The following is a 21,335-nucleotide window of genomic DNA, read 5'->3' as shown; positions in this document are numbered from 1 at the left end:
GCCTCTGACACTGCCACCTGAGTTCTTTAAATTCTTCTGAGAACCAGGGTACGATTGCTTCAGTTCTAGTGCAGATCATGGATTTAATAGGGATGACCTGGTCAATAGGGGCAGTAACATAGTCCTTAAAATTGTCTGTGCATGGTTTCTGTGCATAATTGTTGTTCCCTAAGGCTTCTCTGAGCGCAGATTTCATGTCTTTAGTGGAGATTTTGCTCCAGCTTCTCTAGGATACGGGTTTACCCTGTGCCTGTTCTACTCTCCTCTGTATTAAAATTTTAAAGGTCACCACTAAATGATCTACTCAGCTCAAAGAATAACCCCCACCTGCAATGTGCAATGGTTGGTAATGATCCCGTCCAATGTATGACCAGCTGTGTGGGTAGGAGATGTGACCAGTTGGGTGACTCCAAGGCTTGATATAAGTTCAAGCTGATAGATCCAATCAATACCCTCCTTATCTTCCAAATGGTAGTAAACGTCCACCAGTATAGTGAGGTTAGGGTTGACAATATATGGTTCTAAGATATGGCTCCTGGCCTCAATTAACTGAGTCCAGGAACTATGGGGGGGTGATAGACCAAAATCCCAGAGAGTAGGGTTTTGCTATTCACTTTGAGTTTGAACCCTGCCACCTCACATGTGCCTTGTAAGTCCACGTTAATTGGCTCAAGGGTGCAGTTAATTGAATTTCTAACTATAATGGCCACCCCAACCTCTGCGTAGGGGCCGATAAAGCATAGCAATTGCAAAGCCTGGGGGAACCGCTAACACCAGGTCCTGAATCCTCCTTAGCCCAGCTTTCAATTATGAACAAGCATTCTAGATCCAGCATTTGTATAAATTCACAAGCTTCTGTACTACGTTTAGCCGTGGAATGTCCATTGATCAGAGCACGTACGATCTCCTTCTGAGTATACCCCTTTTCTTGGCCTCACACCATTCCTTGTTGTTAAGTGCAGGCGCTGCCTAATCCATGTTTAGCATGGTGTGCCAGTTGCAGTGATGGCAGCAATATGTCCGAGTGTTAGAAAAATTGAGGATAGTACAGCCCTCTCTTCTATCTTTAAAACCCCAATTCAGTAAATCAGCACATGCGTATTGAATATTCTTACCCTCCTTAAGAGAAGTATCAAGACAGGCAGCATTCCTAGCCCTGTCGCTGTCCAGGCACAGACAGGCGGAGGTGGCCTTGGCTTTGGTGCACCAGTGGCACGTCCGAGCTTCGGCCCCACTTTTGTAGGAAGTTGGGCACATTGGCAGGTCAGCACTAGAACGGTGACCTCCTCCTGCTCCTCACCGTGGCCTCACCAAAATTAGCCATCAGGGAAGGAAAACACATGACTCCCTCACCTCAAAAAAGGTAAAGTGAAAAGTACAAGCTCTAACAGGCTCTGCATTATGCCTCAAAGAAAGAGCAAGGTAGTGTGCAAAAATGTGTCGAAAGCAGCAGGTTTAAACACAGTACAACATTACATGTTTAAAGTACCTAAAATCATGTTCTAAAAACTATTAAAAAGCCCCAGAATCAAATAGCAGCAAAAACGTAATTTTTTAAAAATCAAAGTGCATTGTGGTTAAACAAGCGTTTCAAGCATTCTAAGGGTAGCGGATGCTTCTAACCAGGGCGTCCGTGCATCAGCCTGATTTGTGTAGGCAGTTGGGCACATTGGCAGGTCAGCACTAGAAAGTTTACCTGCTCCTCACCAAAAATGACCATCAGGGGAGGAAAACACACGATCCTCCACCTCAAAGAAGGCAAAGTGAAAAGTGCGAGCTTAACATGCTCTGTGTACTGCCGCAAGGAAAGAGCAAGGTAATGTGCAAAAATGCATTGAAAGCAGCAGATTTAAACACGGTACAACAGTAACTTTTCAACATATCTAAAATTACGCTCTAAAAAGAATTAAAAAGCCCAAGAATTAAATGGCAGCTAAATTGTTAATTTTTTAATACAAAGTACAGTGTGGTAAAACAAGCGTTTCAAGCGGTCAAAGGGTAGCGGATGCTTCTAGCCAGGATAACATTGGAGGTACCTCATTACATCTAATAAGCAGTAACCACCAATTCAGAGCAGATAGGTAGAGTTTAGTGTCTAAAGAATTATAGTTAAAAGCTCTCTTTAATGCTGAATTCAGATTTTTAATCACAATTCTGAAAATGTCACTTTTAGAAAGTAAAGACAAATACCCAGAAATGTATCTGGGAATACCCAGTGCACTACTCATTGGTACACTATAAAGTGTATGCTAAAGTTTGAGACTTTGATTAAACAGGATATTGCAAAATTACCATCTGTAATGGCAGGCACCCCCAACCTATCAAAAAAAGAGAAATTCGCATTGAAATCTTTACAAATGAGTGATACTTTACATTTCACTAAAGCTGATAAAGGTGGAGCATTAGTGGTAATCGATCGTATACAGTATGAGAACAAAATTAATCAGATGTTACAAGATTCTTCAACCTATTTACCATTATTGAGTGATCCCACTGCTGAATTTCTATCGGCATTGGATTCTGTTCTCACACATGCGGTCGAGATGAAATGGATTAGCACCAAAACCAAGGAGTATTTATTTACTCGTTTTCCCAAAAGACCGGGGTTATACATGCTCCCCAAAATACACAAAAATCTTAAGGACCCTCCGTTGAGGCCCATCGTCTCCGGATGTGGTTCTATTCATGATCCATTGGGACATTATATTGATGTCTTTCTCCAACCGATTGTTCAAAACTGTCCATCATATGTGCAGGATACGACACATTTGTTCAAAACATTAATATTCCGGACACAGGAGACATTTGGCTATGTACGATAGATGTTGTATCTTTATACACATCTATTCCTCATCTTGAAGGAATTGAAGCCATAGAATGGGCATTGCTGAGACAGGATAATGTTAGAGCTAAAAAAATGTTTCTTCTTGAAATCCTTTACTTCTGTTTATTCCACAGTTATTTTCAATGGAAAGGTCAGTTTTTTCTTCAAGCAAATGGAACATCTATGGGCTTTTCGGGAGCTCCCAGCTACGCTAATATTTTTATGTTTAAGTTTGAGACCGAACACATTCTTTCTAAGCCTACTTGGACCTCCAGATTGATAGTATATAGACGTTTTATTGATGATATACTGATCATATGGCATGGATCACGTATTGATCATGAATTACAAATCATGATATTGAATGATATCAATCCTAGAATTCAATTTACATATCAAATCGAGTCCCAAAGTATTGCCTTTCTTGATGTAAAGCTCACTTTGTCTGGCACTTCCACTCAGACCACTATTTTTAAAAAGTCTACTGATCACAACAATGCTTTGCTTTATCAGAGTTTTCACCCCCTGTCTCTGAAACGTCATCTCTCTTTTTCTCAATTTTTAAGAATTAGACGCATCACCTCAGACTCAGCATTAGGCCTGCAGACTATTCAAGATTCTAAAAGCAAGTTTCTCAGTAGAGGTTATCCACAACAGATAGTTGATCAAGCAGCCATTAGGTCATCTGCTATTCATCGGGATGATCTGCTGAGAAAGAAACCAATTGACACTGGTATAAAAAGAGAAGTCTTTGTCTCTACATTTTCCACTCATTCGAGTTTGTTGAAAAAATGTATACTACAGAGATGGGATCTACTCCAATCGGAATCTGACTTCAAAGGAATGTTTTCTGATCCCCCGTTATTCGCATACAAGAGGTCCTTCAATCTGTAAGAAATTTTAAATAGATCCAGAGATAAAACTCAAACTATGTATAAAGGTATGTCCAAATGCATGAACTGTTCGCACTGTAACAATGTGATTATGGGTAGTAGTTTTCCACATCCTCGTACAGGCAAAAAGATTTTTTTTTAATTTCAATGCCAATGGTAATAGTCATCATGTGATCTATGTGATTAAATGTCCATGTGATTTGCACTATGTTGGAAAAACTGAAAGGATTCTACGAACCCGGATTACTGAGCACAAGACTAGGATTCGTACTAAGACGATCAGTTCTCCACTTGCACAGCATTGGTTATTGTCCAAACATACCATCGCACAATTGAGATTTGGGGTCCTTGAGGTCTTGGAGGACTCTTCTGACAGAGACATGTCTAAAGTTCTCTCTCAGCGTGAAACTTACTGGCTATGGTTCATGCAGACAATGTCCCCAAAAGGGTTGAATGACAAATTCGAACTGTCTTGCTTTTTATAATGTTATGATGTTTGTCCTTATGATTGATGCTCTCTACGCCCGCTCTAAATTGGATATAGATTTTTTCTACACATTGTTTTGGTAAGACCACACTTGCCATCAATTTAACATTTAAGTCATTGACTGCCATGCTTGAGGTTTGGTCTACATAATTTTCATCTTGTCTGTATTATATAAGGTCATGTGTAAACGTGTTTCATCGATTGTTGAAATCTTTTTTGTATTCTTGTGTTCATATAACATTTACAGACAGCTTTTGCTAAATTTGTATTAGATCAGGCACTTTTGTGTTTATCTGTTTCACATTAATCATAGTTATTATATCCATCATTTTCAATTTTTCTTTTATTTTCCTCTCATTTTATTTTCACTGTTTATCTCATCACTACTCATCCACACTGTGGTGTTAACATTTTCACCTACAATATTTTCACTCATGACAGGCTTTTCGGGTTACTATCATGTCCGCTGTTTGTATACGTCAGTCCTATCTCTATGATCACTGTTTAACTAACTGGAACATATCTACACGCGCTCGATTAGACCAGTGCTTCCGGTAGCATTGGCGTTTGCAGAACAAGTGGAGATTCATTACATGAGCGCGTAGCTGGTAAGCCCTGTTTTTTTCACAAGTCATCCAGCGTAATTGGTTTTTATTTCCAGAATGGTTACATTCATATCCGCATTTTGCTTATTTCAGGTGCCATTCATATCCGCAGTTGGCTTACCCCAGGTGCCGTCTACCACTATTTTTTGCATCATTCATGGTGTATTTGTCATAAGATTGTTCGGTAAGCGTGTAGTCTATATCACTGCGAATACTTATGCGTATACATTTGGTTTTTTAGAGGACTTTTCATCTTCTATTCCCATCTCGCATCTTATTTCTGTAGATGCGGTTGATTACGTTTATTTGCAACACTGATGTCGCAATCAGCATAGGAGCAGTGGGTAAGCGCGCCCCACGCCTTGATTTGGTGTAGGCTCACGTATAGATTTAATTCACCATTACATCCTCGTGCACCTTTGATGCTGTCTTTTTGGACCTTGATGGTTGGCATAGGTTTCGTTTATATCCAGCAAACTATATGTTTTTTCACTTCACGTCACGTTATTATCACGCGTATCTTTGTCAGTGTGGCTGGTAGTATTGTAGACGCTTTGCAACGTATGTTTTCATGTTTTCACATTGCACAATAACTTGGTGTGGAGCCGGTTTTGTTGACAGTAGTTTCCACACCTCACTTCGGGATGCATGACTCATTCTCTTGTTGATGCACCTGGCATTGGGCCATTCCTGTGTTGTGTATGGGTCTTTACACTTTTTATATTTTCAATTAATCTTTTTCCTCCTTGTGCTCTCTTGTTTCTTGATGAGACTGTATCAGCATGGTGTTCCTGTCCTCACGTGACCCATAATGTCCCATAAGTTGTTGTTACATTATTGTACTCACTAGAACTAGCACGTTGTTATTTTCTAGATTCCCCTGACGAAGGGCTTATGTGAAAGGCCCGAAATGCATTGGGAGATTTGAAAAACCCTGGTGTTTCCGCTGATTACAAGCTGTTTCATTTATTACCTTCCACCATTTTACATCTGCAATCTTCGAAAATGAATTGGAAAGAACTCATTCTTTGGTTGGATGATTTGACTCCTAAACTTCACATTTGGATTCATGGACAATTTATGGACCACTTTTGTTTACAACAAATTGAATTATTAATTGTATTTGATTACTTTTACAAAAACTTTAGCATACACTTTATAGTGTACCAATGAGTAGTGCACTGCGTATTCCCAGATAAGTTTGGTGGCCCGCAGAGCCCCCCACTTGGTGCACACACAATTTGTTCACGTTTATTGATAGTTTATATATTGTATTATTGTTTAAGTGAGATTACTTGAGTGCATCCCAGCTGCGTCTCTTCTATTGTTCTACTTTTAGAAAGTTGGCATTTTCTTCTTCTAACCAATTGGTGCCTGCTGCCTGCTGCCTGTTCCTGTGTCATATGACTAGGTGTAGCTGGCAGTTAGTCTTTGTGTATTGCTCCTAGACAGTGAGACAAAGGGAAGATAGGTGTTGGCAGGATGGGTGTGAGAGGCCGGCTCAGTATATGATGTACACTTATGTAAGTGGACAACTTGCACTGACCCAGACAACCCTTATGGTGATTATAGTGGTCTTAGACAACTTTAGAAAGCTCTCTAAGTGGTAGTTGGAGAGCAGCCATCAGGCTTAGTCCAGAAGGAGTGTAAAGCAGCTTGTTTTACCAGAACACAATCTTGTAGGTGTAGATTAAGTGACATAGAACCACACAGTGTATTTATAAAAATATGTATTTATTATAAGACACTCACTAACACATACAGATATCTCCTAGCCACATATACACAATGCATACAATACTTTGCAATAGAAACAGGTAAGTAGCACTGAATACACAGTGGTTCCCAAGGGGACGAATGCCCACCGATGTCTGGTGTTGCAGGAGAGCTGATGGTAACCTTGGAACTGCAGCTGTGTGGATCAGTCAACGCTATGGAAGACCAGGAGCCGTACACTCGCTGACCCACGTTGGATATCGAGAGTTGAGGGGTCAGTGTCTGGCGGGAGCACTAACAAGACTTGGCATTTGCTACCAAAGTGGAAGTAGAAGAAAGTGTAATGTCGGAAACAGCAAGGTCCAGGAGACTCACCACAAGTAGGGGAGTCAAGGCAGGCTCCGAGCAATCAGGGGAGCCCAAATAATTCAAAGATGACCCTCGATAGGACCCACAGGCTGGAGGCACTGGAGCCGCAAGAGGACCTCAAGCAGCTCACCAAAGAAGCAGGCCCACGATGCAAATGACGAGGTGAGGACGAAGATCCTGGTCACTGGAGGTGCTACTTGGGGCCCGAAGATATTGGTGGAAGGAATCCAGCAAGCCGTTGCAACTGCAAGTCGATGCGGTGCACAGGGGTTCGATTGCGGCAGCTCCGACGAGGGATACTGGCCTCAAACTTGGTGAGAGGACAAGGCAGGCCACGAGGGATTTGAAGAGCCACCAATTGTGTTGCTGAGCCTTTCGGAGTCTGTGGGAGCTCAGGATCAGCAGACTGGTCAGCTTAGTTGCGGTGCCTGCAGATGCAGGTAAGTGACTCCTTCACTGCAAGGAAGATTTCTTGAGGTGTCTTGGATGCCCACAGGCCTTGGAAGGTTTCCTGTATGGAGCACAGGCATGGACGTTGCAGCAGACGAGCAGAGCAAAGAGATCAGGAGCAACAGGATTCTTCCCGGTTGCAGCCTTGATGCCCAGAGCGAAGTCCAGAGTCCCCAGACAGTCAAAGTTGATGTGGTGTCTGAATTGAATTGTGTCCAAAGAGGAATATAGGGACCCACCATCGGGTAAGCCCTAAAGTACCTTATGGAAAGGGTTGGAATGATTCAGGGTTCCCTCCCAGGGGAGGGGTTGGACAGTTGGGAGGATACTCTCATGTCCTTTGTCCAGTTTCGCGCCAGAACGGGTGCCAACGACTCCCTGAGCTGGTTTGAACTGGACTATGCAAGCAGGGCACCAGACTGAGTGGCAGACTGAGTGGCGCTGGCAAGCGCTCCCACTGGGTCCAACACACTAAACCCTGACCGGGAGGTGGTCACACCTCCCTGTGACAGGATACCTATTGTTTTGCTTTCCCCTTCTCGAGCTTGGCTCAGCAGCAGGAGGGCAGAATCGTGTCTCTGGTCAGCAGCAGCCATGTTGTGCTGTCCGGGGCTAAGAAGGCTGGTACCGGGAGCACTGAGGGCCTAATGGAGGACATTTACAGTACTTTAAATCATACCTCCATGATTCCAACATGTTTCATACCAAACATGATAGGGGTTGTTACAGGCAATTTCGAGATGGTCATCGCATAATGAGGCAGTGTCCCTCTATATGTATGGCTGCAGGGATAAAGTAAATAAAATGTATTCAAAATTTGAGGCTGCAGCATCTTGTGACTCCATAGATGAAAATTATTTTACCAATTTGACATACAACTCATATTCAAATTTTTCTCCTGTCACCGCTGAACAGGTAGAAAAACTGATCCTAGCAGCAAAATTGGCTTCCCCTGTGGACCCCTGTCCTCCGTCTGCTAAAAAACCTGATGTTGATGGATCTAACCCTAATAATTATTACCCAATATCTCGCCTGCCACTCCCTGCTAAATTAGTGGAGAAGACTACGAACCAACACCTGGCCCAACATATGCAGGACAGCCATTTGCCTGACCTTTTGCCTGTCCCCACTCAATTTGGTTTTCATTCTAAACACAGTACGGAGACAGCGCAGATTAAAGCCACAGAGGAGATAAGGGCGGTAATGGACAAGGGCGGTGCAGCAGCACTGATTCTCCTCAACTTATCAGCAGCATTTGATGCTGCTGAGACAACGTCTGAGAGCACTAGGTATCACAAACTCAGTATTTGCGCTGCTCACTTATTTTTTAGTAGACAGAATACAATCAGAAGCTCTAGATCAATTTCAATCTGCCCCTTATTCTCTGCCCTTTGGGGTTCCACAGGGCTCTCCCCTCAGTCTGACTTTATTTAATGTCTAGGTGTCTGAGTTAGCGGCATTGATTCAAAACTTTGGCATCACCCTGACTTCATATGCTGATGACATACAAATTGTGGTTTCAGCGCTCAAAAGCTCAACTCCTCTTGGTGACCGGATGAGTTAGGTGATCTTCCTAAACCTGTAACTAAAGCCAAGAATTTAGGTGTGCTGTTAGACAATAGGTTGACTTATGCAATGCTCTCCTCCTTTTTCATAATCAGGAAAATAAAGAACATGTTTCCTTATCTGCCAGCGAATACTAGGAAGACTGTTATTACAGCATTAGTGTTATATATATAAATATCCAAAGTTAACACTTAAGAAAGCTGCAGATGGTACAAAATGCAGCCGCCAGAATATTGTTAGGATTACTCAAATTTCAGTCTGTTTCAAAAGAAATCCAAAGACTGCATTGGCTTCCAGTGGGAAGCCTCCTTAAGTTCAAGGCCTTATGAGTCGCTTATAAAGCCTTGAATAATTCTGGCCCTGATTTTCTCAAACATCTATTTAATTGGTACCAGCCCACCAGAATCTTACACCCTGCTGGGGCCAAACTAATAGTTACTCCCAGATTTTAGAAATCTAGCTGGTGTGGAAGAGGTCTGATTTCGGAACAGCTAAGTTATGAAACACCCTTCCCCTGCATATTAGATCCTCGCCTTTCCTGATCTCCTTTAGGAAGGATCTCCAAGCTTGGCTTTTCCAGAACTAGTTTCCCCTTCCAGTTGTGCTCCTCGGAACTCAGTGCCAAGACACCTCAGGGTATTTGTGCCCTAAATACGTTATAATAACATAACATAACTTGTGACTTTCACCTGGTCTCGCATGACCAGATGGCCGCAAGTGGCGCTTGGGGCTTTTTTTGACGCTATTTTCACTTAAATCTTTAAAATGTCATGTCTCCGGTTCTACTAATTGGATTTTTGTCATTTTTATCTTGATTTGTTTTTTTACATTTGCTCTATTCTAAATTGGAGCTGGATTTTTCTTGTGTTGTGTTTTTACTTTATTATTGTTTGAAGTGCTGCGTAAATACTTTACACATTGCCTCTAAGTTAAACCTGACTGCTCTGTCCCAAGCGACCAGAGGGTTAAGCATAGGATAATTTAGGGTTTGCTTGTGCCTCACACTGACAAGGATTGTGGTTGTTGCTTGAGTAGGGATTCACCCTTGTCAACCAGTTACCCAATTTCTCATACCAAGCATCCAAACTTCTCAGAGGAGTTCCGTTTTATCAGGATATTCCTCCGCAAACTATAGTCACAGATGCATCGCTTCTAGCATGGGGTGATCACATAGACAATCTACAGACACTGGGAATATGGACAGAGAAGGAGAATATCAGTCTGTTTCAGTGGAGCGCTTTCCATCTAGCTCCGAAGTCCTTCTTTCCTTCTTTCAGAAATCAGTTCACTTCTTCTTCAGACAGACAATACAAGCACACTGTATTATCTAAGCAAGCATAGAGGAGCACGCTCAAGACAACTGTCTCTGAAAGTTCAAACAATTCGGAAATGTTTGTTGGCGAGAGGTCTAAGTATTACAGTAGTCCATCTACCAGGCATAAAAGATGCTCATGCAGAAACCTTAAGTTGAATACCACTAGAAAAACACAGCTGGATTCTCAACAAATAAGTATTGCAAAGCGTATTCAAGTAAGGGGGTTACCCTCAAATAGATCTTTGTGCAGACACAAACAACCCAAAATGTCCTATATTTGCCTCAAGATACTTCCAGACGGGGTCCATGGGCAATGCCCATTTGATCAACTGACGCTATATACAACAGGAGTCACCCATAAACATAAACAAGCATTTGCAATGCAATTGTTCTCGCCTTAGAGACGTTATATGTATTGAGCTATGCAGCACATTAGCCTGGGTGATGAAACATATACTGTTCTTTAACATGGAGGGACAGTAAGCACCAAACTGCATGACGCGCCAGGTATGGGAACACATGGAGAGAAATATTGCCTTTCAGCGGGAAATGGTATAATCCAAAGCTCTGTTTTTAATATAAAATCAGGGGCTTCGGTGGTCATATCACTGAAAATGCAGGATTTGAAAACAATATTGTCTACGGGCGCTCGTGGAAGACAATTCCTATGGACTGGAATCTAGAGAATGCTAAAGTGATTCTGGTATTTTACTGACCTCTGCTGGTCGTTTTCTATCAAGAAAGTTAAATAGAGGCAGTTACCAGAACATTAAAAAAAATAAAGTCCCTCAGCAGACAGCAATTCTGGTATTTTCCTGACCCCTACTGGTCGTTTTCTATCAAGAAAGTTAAATAGAGGCAGTTACCAGAACATTAAAAAAAATAAAGTCCCTCAGCAGACAGCAATTCTGGTATTTTCCTGACCTCTACTGGTCGTTTTCTATCAAGACAGTTAAATAGAGGCAGTTAAACAAGCAGAAAGCAATTGTGGTATTTTACCAACGTCTATTAGTCGTTTTCTATCAAGACAGTTAAATTGAGGCAGTTGAAGAATCAGAAAGCAATTGTGGCATTTTACTGACGTCTAATGTTTGTTTTCTATCAAGACAGTTAAATAGAGGCAGTTGAACAGAAAACAAAGTCTCTAAGCGGAAGTAGACCAGTCCTAGGGCTGATCTCCAGAGCCCACAAAGTACATACACATATAAGTATATACTAAAGTATATACAAGAGGTCTTGAATGCTCGACCTAAAAAGGCCAGCAAATAGCTCAGCTGGTGAGGCATTTTATTCTGTTCTCATGACAGAAGACAATAAGTTACCAATGGTGAGATTCAGATAAGTAAATGCTCAAAGGTTGGTGATTCCCACTCAGCAACATTGGCATCTCAAATTCTCAAAGTGTCAGTGTTGAAGAGGAAATGGAATCAGAGAACAGAGCCTAGGCATGAGACAAGCAGAAGCCAATGATCTCTGGAAGACACCCATCTGCATCAGAAGGCCTAATGCTGGCTGGCCAAATGCTCAACTGGGTGAGTTGTGACACTCCACTACAGAAACATCAGGAAGCTCTAGAAAGGTACCATTTAGCATCTTACACAAATTGTAATAGCTGTATTAGTAATGACCCTATTTCATGCATCACCAATCACCACAGAGACAGAAAAGGTCCTGAAGGGCCAGAGAAGTACAGGTGTAGTCTCACTTCAGAAAAGAAAGCAAATCACACAGGCAAAAGCAGCCTGGCAGATATCAGCACAGGTGAAATGAATGTTAATCATAAAAGGAAAGAATATGTGATTGTGCTGGCTCAACACAAGAAACTTCAGAGCTTCCGAATAAAGTTATAGTGCCTTGCAGACTACTACTACCAACACACTGCGGAAAACTAACGGTTAGCCTTCGCAAACACTCATCTATGACATGGCTTACCTTTCATCGTCTTTGAAGACGGACTTTTGGAGCTTGAGGTCCCGCAGTGCCAGTCCACCCTTGTGGCAGTGTGCTACAGCAGAGGCTGTGTGACAGAACAGTCTGGCTGTATCTTCTTCCTTAAGCTTTTTGCAGGTCCCCATGGCTCCGCTCAAAGAACACATAGGCCTTTGTCTCTCCTAGAATAATCTCAGTGATTTGGTTAATGTTGTTGTGTGAAGTTAACGACACACAGGCCGCCAGGGACTCCTGGTAGCAGCGAATGTCAAACACCTGAAAAACCAAAGGGAGAACAAAAAAACATCAGAAATGATTCTTCAAAGAAGAAAAAACTGCATCACTGCATTGCAACCCCTCGAGCATAAATGGTCAATAAAAAATAAATTTCTAATCCTAGAAGGTGCATGCATTGAGGACTGGTTTAGATGAATTTAGACCTTCTGGGTAGCAAGAGATATCACCAACATCGGACAGAACTTCTCTAAATACAGGGGGATTATTGGGCAGAAAAGATTAAATAATTCTAAATGAAGCAGCAAGGGTTGATGGAAGTGGTCCTTCGAGGTGCACACAGTCAGAATCAATAGTCTGACTGGCACATGCATCAAAAATGCCTTTTGCGATTCTTTATTAGCGAAAAATAAGGATTCGCTAATAAGGAAGCGCAAAAGCCCGTGCATGTAGAAATCGTTTAAAAAATAGCGATTTCTAAACATTCCTTAATTGCGACTCGCAAATTGCGAGTCGCAATTAAGGTATACCTCCCCATTCATTCCTATTGGCCTAGAGGCCCATAGGAATGAATGGGAAGACATTCTCAATTTACGATTCTCAATTTGAGAATCGCAAATTGAGAATGCAATTTCAAGGGTGCCAGGGTGTCAAAAGGACACCCTGTTGCACCCCTGTAATCTGCTATGAGTTCATCTTCGACACACACATGCCCCAAGGGGATGTGTGTGTGTAAAATGGAACTTTGAAAAATGCACTTTAGTGCATTTTTCAAGGTTTTTGCAAATTACCATGAAGTCCAACTTCATGGTAATTTGCACCCCGTATTAGCGAAATCGCTAATTTTTTTACCTTAATGGATTGCATTTCAGGAATCTCAATTTGCGATTCCTTAAATGCAATCGCAATTTGAGAACTCGGCAAATATTTGCGATTTCTCAAATTACGAGTGCCATTACCCATGCATCGCAAATGGTCTTTTTGCGGGTGCAAACGGCCGATTTTTGCGATTCGCACCGTTTACGCTCGCAAAAACCTTTGATGCATGTGCCCCTTAGTTCACAAAAAGTGAATGAATCTACAATCTGAATAAAAGTGTACATTTCCAGAATTCAGAAACTCGATAAATACTGCAGTCAACCTGCTTGAGAACACAGGGTGGATGCCCCCCACGATGACGTTTTTAATTCTGCAGAAACCATATGCCCCACTTATGCAAGATATGTGAGGTGCACCCATTTTATTATCAATCTGGTATATGACTTCCTCCTACTCTTAACAGCAACTTTCTAGATTAGGAAAGTATCGACAGAACCTTACACTTAGTGATAGAAAGTGCTAGGTTTTTTTGGTGGTCGTGAACGTCTTGCTGGACAGCCTAGAAGGAATGACCCCTTTCTCACTTTTGGTCAGAGAATTACCCTGAAGTACATACCGCCCAATGAGGAGATTGTCTGCAGGATTAAAGTGATCTGTAGCCAGAAATGACTGCTCACACTGATTCTGTGATTTAAGAAGTTCTGTTCGGGTTAGTACACAAGTACATTCCACTGAGGCATGCACAAGAATTTGGTACAGTGTGACATTAGTCTGTTAAAGGATTTGCCTGATAAACCAATGTGTTGTGCCTAGAAACAAATACGATCCCACGTGCAGGACTCTGTCAGCCCCCCTTAGAAGAGGGTGCTGTTGGTATTTCAGAGTTTAAGACAGAATATACAAGGTGTGTGACAAGAAACAACTAGTGATTTTTCTCCTCATCATATTGGCACCTGGGAGGAGGATGACAATTGATCTCCTCTAGGTTTTTCAGGACAGTTGGGAATGTAATGAAATTAACTTTTAAAGCCCGTGGAGCACGTATCAGGTCTGATGGTTCAGATTCTTCTATGGTCTCCCTGCTCCCACCGGTACAGGAAAAAGTTAAGTACGGCAACATAACCTCTGGTGAGGGGTGGCACAAGCAATGGAGACTTCGATGACATAGGCCGCCCAAGGAGAGGTGCTCCCTGAATTGTACACAAAAAGGCCAAAAGGTGCATAGCTGGTAGCAAACCACCACCTTCCCTCATCCTTCAAGTGTTAGTCCCATCCCCCCAATAAATGCATTGATCCTGGGGCTTCCCCAGAGTTTTGGACTCAATATTGGCAGCTTGAATGCAGCTCTTCTATTGCTGCTAGACACTTGCACGTTTCAAGCTTGCAAAGACAGGGGCGACATGGAAGTGGTGCCTTCTCAGTCCCTACTTGCAGAGCAGATCCCTCAGGTCCAACTCCCAGAGGCCACTGCAGATCCCTTGGGCCAGACCAGGGGGAAGGTCTTTCACCTTTCTGTCAGCTAAGCTGTGGAATACGCTTCCTCAGTCTCAACCTTCGCCTGGCTCCTTCCAAGAGGATCTTTAAGAAATGCCTAAAGAACCACCTGTTCAATGTTTAGTCTCTTTCCTCTGATATGGCAGTCCTGTTGTTAGTGCTGGGATGCTCTTTCCGGCGCATCCGTGCGCCTACAAATGGCTTTGTATTGTATTGTATTGTACTTTACTACTTTGGTTCCTTACACCCATTAGCTAAAAATAAAGGAACCTAAAAAACTAGGGTCCCTATAGCCAGAAAATGCAGTGAGCAATCTCTGAAAATAGACAAGACCCAATAAAATCTCCATCTCTCAATTCCAAGAACCCTCAGATGCTGAACCACACCTCAAGAGTGCCTACTTCCACTCTTAGCCCTTTCACTACCCTCATTGCAAGCCTCCTCTCAGAGCCTATTCCTTCTCTGCTGTAAATGCTTGGATTTGATGTTTACGCATCATCGCCTTTCACAGCGACTCCCACTGTCCACCACTTCCTTGCCGTATAGCCGAGTTAATTAAAAAGAAGTCACAAAAAATTCGCAATCAACCTTCAGCGGCCCATTAACATTTTTTGCAAAAGGCCCAATATGATTACCTGAAAGCGACACAAATGTACAACTGCGCTTAAGGCAAATATTACCCAAAAGAGGTAACAATGCTTTCCTGGAGTCGCACCAATGGGAATCAATGTTTGTCTAATAATACCTCGTCCCAACTGAACAAATCTCATCCGTAGTTCCCCGAATGTCGGGGGGAGGGGTGTCTGCATTTGGCATCACACAATAACCAGTCTGTAAATATGTTGACAGCTTTTGGTCAATTAATATATATCAGAAGAGGATGCATAAAAGTGCTCTTTCACTAACTGGACAAAGCTACTTTGTTGAAGTGTCAGTTGTCCCAGAAAGATATTGAGACAAAAACAAATAACCTTTTTAAAATACATGTACTCACTGCAATGTGCCACTTGTGGCCTGCCCCAGCGCATTTGAGGTGCTCTCAAGTATAGTTAGTTCTATGCCAGGGGCAGTGTTTCTTCAATATTTAATGCTAGTGTTGGTGCGCCATGTCACTGTTGCAAGCATGATTTCTACAGTGTATATTAAGTAGCAAGGCAATGATTTCCTTGAAAGTAAATATGTAGCCAGGTTTATTGACCAAAAAAACTATTATATAGCTCAGCTTTGCAATGCCAACACGTGTTTTGAAAACATTTCATCGGCGCAATCTGATACAATGTATCAATAGATCAAGAATCCATCTGCATACCGTGATTGTGTGCATTTTTTTTTTGCTTAGCTTATTCTCGTCAGTCTTTGGTATGGACTCAGTAATGTAGTTTTCTGACCCGTCCTAGAAATGGTCAGTGTGTCGAGTCTGGTAGCCAATATGAAGAGTACCTGTTGAAGCTGAACTATATAAACTACACATTTCCTTGGGCAATAAACTGGCGGCTTGGTTACCTTTAAAATCAAAAGTGTTTGAACACAATGGGGCAAACTTGAGCAGCGTCACGTGTGTAAAGATGAAACAGGAACTTTAATCCAGATGGACCCACGGCTGCTTCCGTGCACCACAACACGACAAGTGCTTACCTGGTGCTTACATTCTAGAATCCCCAAGTGAATACATAATCCACATTCCATACACTCTAACTTTACCATACTATAAAGTGACTAAAAAACCGTGCTTGTAAATCTATTGGTACTGCATGTCCTTGTCGGACGGTCAGGCCTAACACCACAGCTGAAGGAACATGTTCTGCTATGGAGACGTCGGGCTGGTGATGCAACAAAGCGTACAATCCACACATTAGCGGAGATCTGTTAGATTGCATCAAGAGGTGTGCTGAGGGTCCAGCTAAGTGCGACTGCGCTCACGTATGCCCCTAGCACGAGATGTCCTGCTGGCTGCACTGAGGGTTCCAAGCACACTGTGGTGCTGGGGGTGGGATGGGGGCAGCTATACTAGCATACACTGAGTATGCTCCAAGCACGAGATAGTCTGCTGGGTGCACTGCTGAGGGTTCTCGGCCGCACCGCAAAAACTGTCTTTGGTCCAAGCACCAGAACGACCCGCTTGCCGCACGAGATACTCCACTGCGTGTCAGAGACCAGGGCGCTCGCCCTCTGCAGGTCACTGCATCTGGTCTATTGGATCACTGAGCAGGGCAGTGCTCGATATGCCTCACTGATGAGCGTGGCTTTTGTTCTTGGCCGGCTGGTGTCCCATGCGAGCACATGGCAAGCTGTTTCCGGAAGCGATAATAACTAAGCCAGTCGTAAGAGGGCGGGATATCCGGGGCGCAGCAAGTCGACTTCAGCCGTCGTTACCTGTGACCACAGGGACAGGGGGCTACAGCGGCGGCGGAGAGGGAGGTCCTTCCTGCACGCCGACGACGTTAATTGCCAGCACTGGGTGCGCTCCATTTGCCAGCCCAGCCGTCCGCCTTGGCGATAACCTTGTGGTGCAATGAGTTATTAAAAAATAAATAAAACGATGGCGTACAAAAACAAGCATTTGCAATGCAATAGGACTCACATTTACGGGAGACCTATTGCATTGCAAACGGGAGTGCGGGCGGGTGAGAAGGCACGGACTGCAGAAGGGGGAGGCACAGGCAGAAAATAGTGCTCAGAGTATAAATAAAACCAATAGCTGCTCGCATGGGGCGTGCTGCGGGGTAGGGGAAGGGCAGGATGGGGGATAGTAAACTTGGGCATACGGAGTAACGTAATCGTTACTTTCCTCCATTCTGTTGTATGTCCGAGTTTACTTACCCCCCACCCTGCCCCTCCCACGCCCCGCCCCGCAGCACGCCCTATGCGAGCCGTCACTGAATAGAACATACTGTGCAACACTCGAAGTAAAGGGGCCAGTAGCCATGGAAGGATACAAATGACGACATGCTCGTCATAAGGAGGGACTAACAAGCCTAAAACCAATCAGGAGGCAGCATTTATTAACTAAGCCAATGATAAAGATGGGCGGAGAGTGGGCGGAGCTTCCACCGAGCTTCCACTTCATACTAGGCCTGGGCGGTGAACTTCTGTCGGTTTGCGGAGTTTGCAGGGTTTTCTGCACTCCGCACTCCGCGGAGTTTGCGGAGTGCAGAAAACTCCGTTTCGCGATGTGAAGCAGAGTTTTTCCCCGCTCGTGAACGGTTAGTTTGTGATCATGAACAGTAAGATCGCGAGCGCGAGCTGCCGCTCTGGTAGAATTTCTACCCGAGCGGCAGAACTACCAGCACGTACTGCAGTTCGCACTGCACTCCGCCACTCGCGGAACTTCACAGAATTTTTTTGTAACTTCGCAGAGTTCCGTGTAGCAAAATTCCACAAACTATGCCCAGGCCTTTTTCATACTGAATACTGCATGCCTCGCAAATAGAGCAGTGCATGCGCGCTGCCGCTATAAGTTCAACCTAAATAGGACCCAGGTATAACTGATATCTACAATAATGTCCTAAAGGTATCATTTATTGATATAATAATACATTTAGTACCATACTTTAAAAAATGTATTTTATGTTGCCATAGAGGAACCAAAGAGATAAAGAGGAGATATGGCCAAATATAGTCAAAAAGAAACTTACATATTTAATAACAATTGAAGTTTGAGCAGCATCAAGGATACACAACAAGTGAGAGGTGCCCAAAGCGTATGTGTATAACGTGCTCAGAATTGTGCAGATGATGCAGATTGCTAAACAAAGAAAGTCAAAACATCAAAAAGAGTAATAATTTCACAAATGTGCATGGAAGAGTAGATAATTCATAATGATTCTATTGCTCATGTATGTATATAGTAGTCCACATCTTTTTCAGCCAGTATCTTTTCGACCTTTCATAGTTCAGCAGGTCACAATTCTTTTGTGCCCTCTGGTGCGGTGCTGCTTTTGGATACAGGATCCATTTCTTGCCAGGCTTCATTTCCTAAGACTGGCCACCTCGGGGTCTGGTCTCAAATTTGCCTCAAGCAGAACGCCTTATTATTATTATCTCTTGATTGCAAGCCAAATTTATGACCCCAGTACTGATTGTGCAGCAATCCTTCATTTTTGGGTGTTCCTTTAATAAGTTTGTCCTGAGGATGTCACCATGGGATGGGACTCTGCGGTTCAGGAGACGGTCTTTGCAGTAGTGTTCGGTGGAAACTCTCCAAATTTGTAAAGTTTATTAAACCTGTTGATTGAAAATAAGTATAGCAGCACCACTGTTGTTGATATTGGACATAGTGAAATAGTAATTAATGGTTAGATTGGTGAAAACATCAAAATGGTGGACGAAAACATTATACCATAATTTGTAGGATATCGCCCTGAGGCAGCCTATGTTTAAGCGAAACTCTTTGACTGCGCTTACTGAAAAGGAATGGAATTAAAGCGAGAAATTACAAATAGTTACCCGATTCAACCTGTTTCTTTTAGTACTGTGCTTAAATTGTTGCCTATTACACTGAGGATTGTTGTTGCCTCTCATTCCATGTTCTATACCCAGTTCAGTGAGTACAGAGACTTGCACAAGGGAGTCAAGAGCAGCTCCAACATTACATGTCTATTACAAAGGTCCTTCTCCTAAATCCTTAATCACCCTCGCGGTTGGCTTCCTGCTACTTACCTTCATTATACCTGTAAATGCAAAAATACTGTGAGATTAATTTGCAAGGGAATTTTAGAGTTTGTAAATTGTTTCCAAATACAGTTTTATCTCCAAAGCTGTGTACATGATTTATGTTTTTTTAGGCAAGCAAGCCTTTGTCAAAAATGTAGGTCTGTTTTCTGGAAGGTCAGTTTTGTATCTGTCCTCTGATAATGGTCATAATGCAACTTGTCTTCAATGTGGGCATAAAAATGCTCTTCATTTCAGGTATTTGAACATTTTAAAAACTATTTTAAATATCGCTGGTGATCTTTTTGGCATTGGTTTTGATTCACTAAAATGCCAGTGGTAGCGGAAGTGACATCGCATACATTGACACACACACCCCTTATGACATTACAGGAAGTGACCCCCATGGTCATGAACATTAGTAACTTTTCAGGAAGGGATATTGTTGAACGTAAAAGGCCTGCATTAATAGAAAGGACACTAAAACAGACACAACTATTTAAGATTTCACACGTATATGAAGCAGGATGCCACATTGTATGCCTAAAGTTTAATAGTGATAGGCCATGGGACATGCCTTCATAGGTTCAATCATCTAATGCTCAAGTACAATTGCATTATTTTCAGACATATGTTAAATCACATCATCATAGTCTCAGGCAAAGCAGGGCGCAAACCATGAAAAGAATATGTAGGCGCTCGACTCGCAAAGGGATCCCAATTGTGTGTCCGTCCTTCATCAACCGAGTGGTTGCTTAGGACACTGGGTGTGCATTCTAGAGCCATCATGTTTGGGTAATCACTGATTTGTGTACCGTAGATAGAGTGAAATATTATGGAAACAATAATACTAAGAGTTTGGTTTTATATGCACTACACTACTTATAGATATTTATACATCACTGTCCACTTGTGGATTTAGTAATAATAATTGTTCCTATTCCACAAACTCATTGGTAATTGAAGAAAGAGAGTCTGAATCTTCCCTTTAAAGAATCAAAATGATGACTGTATGCATTACACATAGGCTTCTCCAGCCATCATTCAACCTACTGCGTTATTGCACCAGCTAAAAAGTCACAGAAATGTTTCCAGAATAGAAGATACAGACTCCTTTGCATCAAAATGCACAACACACTAATATTGTGTGGATTGGGACTTCAGAGATAGGTGCAGTTACACTTGTGTTTGAGAGATTTTTATTAAAGTGACTAAGCACCTGTTCTCACATATCCGTACCAGGGGCATAGCTGCCATCGGTGCAGCAGGTGCAGGTGCAGTGGTACCAGGGCTCAGAAGCCCCAGGGACTCCCTGAACCCTGATCATTTATGTATTTTGTCATTGGAACAGGTGGCAGTATCCTTCCTCGCACTCTGGCCAATGACACGCTATTTACTGAGCAGTACAGGTACCAAAGTTCTACCAAGGATTCCCACTCCAATCAAGGATTCCCGGCCCTGCTTCCACATTTCAGAAAGGAGAGGAAATTTCTTCCAACACTCCTTAATTCAAACCCTCAAAGTCTCCTAATTTCCGTACCGAGACAGAATCCACAAGGCACCCTCCTTCTTCTTCTGCAATACTGCTTTTCCACACAAAGGCTATGACTAAACTCGGTAAAGCATTGTATAGCACCCCACTTCATCCACCCCCACCCCGTTTGTTGGAAATATACGCAGATGGAATAGTTAAGAGCATGTAAAGATTATACAGAAAACAACAATGATTTCTTAAGCACTATAAAAAAAATCATTATATTTGAACGCAGCTGTTACCCCTGGCGACCACTAATTCGCAGCCTATGCTTTGTGGACACTAATGTTTTTTGCCAATGTATTTCTCTTGTTCAAATACAGGATATCAACACCTGCAGTGTTTTTAATGTTTGCCTGGACTAATGCAGGTTTCAACCTTTCATTGCACAAATGTTCTTTAATTATTAGAGTTTCGTAAAGCTATTTCCTAATCGAATACCTGTTCTTT

The 21,335-nt window shown here is 42.6% G+C and overlaps 1 long non-coding RNA gene across 1 annotated transcript in view; it reads right to left on the bottom strand.

The window, feature by feature from the left end:
* Positions 1–12,163: 12,163 nt before the first annotated feature.
* LOC146865498 (uncharacterized) overlaps positions 12,164–21,335 on the bottom strand; it is a 64,609-nt gene continuing 55,437 nt past the window's right edge. The window contains exon 3 of the long non-coding RNA XR_014976648.1: positions 12,164–12,430. This is a non-coding gene — a long non-coding RNA (uncharacterized LOC146865498). The remainder of the gene's footprint in view (positions 12,431–21,335) is intronic.

This window comes from Triturus cristatus, chromosome 2_1 (genome assembly GCF_964204655.1).
Source record: "Triturus cristatus chromosome 2_1, aTriCri1.1, whole genome shotgun sequence".
In the NCBI taxonomy this organism is placed as follows: Eukaryota; Metazoa; Chordata; class Amphibia; order Caudata; family Salamandridae; genus Triturus; species Triturus cristatus.
Note: the sequence above shows the minus strand (reverse complement) of the source record. Positions and strands in the feature narration are given on the sequence as shown.